This window comes from Panicum hallii, chromosome 7 (assembly GCF_002211085.1).
Source record: "Panicum hallii strain FIL2 chromosome 7, PHallii_v3.1, whole genome shotgun sequence".
Lineage (NCBI taxonomy): Eukaryota > Viridiplantae > Streptophyta > Magnoliopsida > Poales > Poaceae > Panicum > Panicum hallii.
The window spans coordinates 21,223,179-21,227,627 of record NC_038048.1 but is presented as its reverse complement, the minus strand read 5'-3'; the positions used below and the strand labels follow the sequence as shown (position 1 = coordinate 21,227,627).

Below are 4,449 nucleotides of genomic sequence, written 5' to 3'. Positions count from 1 at the left end.
CCAGAGTTCGACCCCAACGATGATGGATGGTACGACTGAAGCTCGTGCTACGCTCAAGTTGCCTGTGGAGAAGGATCCCGAAGATGAAGGATGGCCGAAGATCTAACTACCTCTTTGCGCTTTCTGCTTGTTCGTCTTAGCCGAGAGGCTTGTAATAAATTTCGTACTATGATCCTTTGGATTTATGTATTAATTAAACCCGTGTTTGACCTTATACGAAGTATGACTGTGATATTGCCTGAAATAAGTTCTGTATGTGATAGCGTTTGATCCAGGGACTATCACGATGATACAGGGAGTCGGATTCCTTGTTTTAGGAATCCGGTTCATTTCAGAAGCGCTGCTTGTCTTATCAAGTCGACATCATTGCCATCCCTATGTCGTCAAGTCAAGCGGACAGGCCTCTCCCTCCTCCCCCTCCTCCACCGAGGGATGATGGCCTAGATTTCAGGAATCCAGACCTCTCCGGAAGATCGAGTTCGCCTGGCCGCCGGCGTGGTCCGGCGTTCGGTGGCGGGTCTGACCGGGGTCACCTCCGGCAGCTGGTGCATGACCGGCTGGGCCCCCTTCATGGTCAATTGGACCTCGTGGCGGACATGATTAGTGATACAAGTCCAAGCAACGAGGAGGTTGGTGCCGTCTGCTTTGATGGAGCGCAGCTTCCCCAGGAGACAGCCATTTCTTTGCCTCCAGAAGGAAGTAATGCTGGCGCGAGTGACGATGCCTTGGCGGCCGATCATACCGTTTCAAATTCCCATGATGGGCCGGCATCCATGCCAGGTCAGGCTGGTGGCCCAGAAGTTGTTCGAAGCCCGCAAGCTCGGCCGTCAGGGACAGCTAATGATTCTGAGCCTCCTCAGTCGGAAGGTGCTCCACTCCAGGCTAGGCCGGTGAGCTATCCGCTTCAGGCTGGGCTTCCTGCTTCGACTCAGATAGAACCAGGGAGTCAAGTTCAAATGCTCCCGCCCGATTGCGACGCCTCGCACTCTGGTGTTACCTGTTGAGGAGTGCTCGGCCGCCTCCGGGTACCCCGTTGGGCTGCCTGTTGAGGTGGGCTCGCCCGCCTCCAGGCGCTCCGGTGGGTCGCCTGTTGAGGTGGGTTCGCCCGTCTCCGAGCCAAGGTTTGAGCCTCAGATGATACCTGCCATCTCGTCGCTTGAGCAGCCGCCGCAACATACGGGCTTGACACCGCCGGGAAGGGCTACGCCAACCCCTTCCATGCCTCTGCAAATGTATAGTCGTTGCTCCAGTTCCTTGAGAAGTCGCGCTACTCTTCAGGCAGCTCTATCTCCTCAGCAGGACGAACACCGACTGACTTCTCCTCAGCAAGGTTTTATTGATCGTATTGCCAAGATGATAGGCACGGTTCTTCCTGCGCCAAAGATCAATAAGAGGAGAGTGAAGGGGGCATTGAGTGTGACAGAAGCTCGGCGCAGCAGGAGAATTGCAGGTTTGAAGCCTGAACCGATGCAGCTTGGATCCTCAAATCGCGAAGGAATGTGATGAGAGCATTACATTTTGATGCCAACAGAGAGTGGATCCCTCAGACTACTCTTAATGAATATGCAAGACTATTTCTCCAACCCCTCTCGGCTATGCAAATCCAAGCTCTTGCTTCGCTTTTTGGATGGGCGCTACCTGGCGTTGAGGGGGCGCAAGTTGAAGGGGCAGCAGGTTGTTAAGCTGCCTAGCTGGGTGGTCGTGCATTCTTGTTTCTCCCAATGGATCCAGCTCGTATAATGTTTTGGAATGTGCGCGGGTTGAACTCTGCATCTCGGCAAGATGCGGTCAGAAATCTAGTTTTGTCTACGAACCTCGATGTGGTCTGTCCAAGGTTTTCATTACCGGAAAAACAAAATTATCGGAGGTTACAGATAAACAGGATAGACAGGATAATCAGGATATATCGGATCAAATTCAAATTTTTTAAAATTTTTGGTAGAATTTCACTTGAAACTGCCTCTAATCCATTAGTTATCACTGATTACATATAACACCAAAAGAATATTGCAATAAAGGAGCATATATGAAAGGTTCAGCATAGAATGTAACTAAGTGACACATATTACAGTCATATAGGCCATATTACAGTCCATTGGATAGCAAAGTATTGGCTGCCTCAAATATTAGCATGTTACAAAAGTTTGGAGTGCATTTAAGCTACAGCACAACCACACAAAATCCTGAATCAATGAAGCATGCCACATCTTTTCCTCGGAGTTGGACAGCCCTACAAATAATTACATAGGAAATGTCTAAACTCTATTTATGAAATGAAATCACACTAAAGCAATGGTTATAAAGTTAGCAAAAGAAAGGTTCATCAAACCTTTTATAGTTCATTGATGCTCTTGAGAGTTGGCTTCTTTATCCTAGTTGATCTTGGCCGTAGAGGAGCTGATTCCCCATGATTAGCACCTACAATGTGATGACATGTATTTATTTTTGTCACCAACCAATACAATTCTAGAAAGCCTACTTGCAAAAGTATGCAATTGTAGTTTAGTCACCTGAGCTAAAACCATCTGATACACCTACATGAGCTCTAGTACCACCACTTCCTTCACCACCATCATTATCACCTTTGCAAGAAAAAATAATATTCCAAAGAACAAAATTTACATGATGTTAATAGGAAATCTAAACTAGAAAATTGAACTGAAACTCACCATCACCTTCATTGGAACTACTATCACCTGACTCAGCATAAATTGGGCTGCCTTGTTCATGAGAAGAATCATATGCATAGTCCTCTATAACTTCTTCTTCTTCATCCCATTGCTTTCTCTGTTTCTTTTTTCTGCCATTTTTTCCCAAGCAAAGCTTCCTCTTGAATGCAGCCACCTCTTCTATGTCCATTTCCAGACTTTCAATGACAAAGCTGCTAGGTGTGTTCCAATCAAGATCATCATCATCATCGTATTCATCGAGAATTGGTGTGGAATCGCTCATTGAATTATTTAGCCAATCCATGATTGATTTTTGTTCATCATAAAGGGCAACATCCATCATCATAGCACATGGATCAACATCTTTTTCTTGAAGGCTTTGAAAGTCAGCTTCGAATTGTTGGATCTGTAGCTTCAAGTTATAATGCACTTTCACCAACTTGTGCAGCTTGTCAAAGCCTAATTTATTTCTTAATTTTGTGTGAACAAGAGCAAAGGTGCTCCAATTTCTTTCACATCCACTAGATGATACGCATTGTGAGACAATGCGTCTTGCAATCTTTTGCAATGTAGGGCATTGCCCTCCATATGAACCCCACCACTCAACTGCAATTAATTAAAAAAATAATAATATGCAACAACAGCACATAAAGTAAGTTTCTATACATTGTAACTTGCTGCACTAGTAACTTGCAATAAATGATCAAGCAAAGAGCACATTGGATTATTTCACTAAGATTCTTTGCACTAGTAACTTGCCAAAATGATCCAAGAACAGTAGCACAAGATTTTCTAGTTTCAACTAAGGACACAAGGAGTAACTAGGCATAGATATGCTTGTTTCAACTAGTAACTAGGCATAGAAGTGTACCTGGACTGCTTTTGCCATGAAGTGCTGACCAACGAGCTTCTGGATCTCCAAATAGACCCTTCTTTTCAATGAAACAAGAATATTGGTCAATTGCAGCAGCAGCCTCTGAAGTTAAAGTAGCCAGTTTCTTTATTGCCAAAGTTACAGCCAATTGACAACATGATTTTTTTGCATGGTTTGATCTGTATAGATCTCCAGGGTCAAGTGCAGCAGCTACAAAGGAAAAAAATAAGACAACAATATTAGAGACATGAAAAAATACACATGAATTGAACAAACTATCTGTCCAGTTGTTACATGCAAGCACAAGTGTCTCATTAGGAAGATATCGTGTTCTCTTACTGATTACTTCGGCTGTTTTGTTAAGGAGATCTCTTTTTTCCTGTTCACCTTTTCTCAACTTAGCACATATATCATTATATGCCTATATCATCTTTGGAAGTAAGCCGGATAGAGTAGCATTCTTTTGCCGGTCAGCAAAGCGAAGAACAAAGAAGATGGGTCCAACAGCATTAAGCACCGATTCCATCTTATCCCACCAAACCCTATTTGTCAGGCAATCATATGCAAAGCCATGGTCTTGCTCATTTCTCCATTCACTGTTTTTCCACTCAGCAGAGACCATCCATGACTTCAACTTGTCCTGCCTATCCCAAAAACTCTGCAAGCACAAAAACACTATGCCAAACCTAGTGGCATTCCACCGAATCAGTTCTCCACCAATCTTCTCCCTCATCATAGCATGAAGTCTATTATGGTTGTAGAAGAACCTACATATGCGCTTTGCGCTATCCACTACATATGCAACATCGTCAAATCTTCCTATATCCTTCAACATCAAATTAATAGTATGAGCAGCACATGGCTGCCAAGTAATGTGTGGATGTTCAGTAGTGAGCTGCTTGCATG

At 44.3% G+C, this 4,449-nt stretch overlaps 1 pseudogene; it reads right to left on the bottom strand.

Annotated features, from left to right (window-relative positions):
• Window positions 1-2,502: 2,502 nt before the first annotated feature.
• LOC112900528 lies at window positions 2,503-4,165 on the bottom strand (annotated as a pseudogene).
• Window positions 4,166-4,449: the final 284 nt, after the last annotated feature.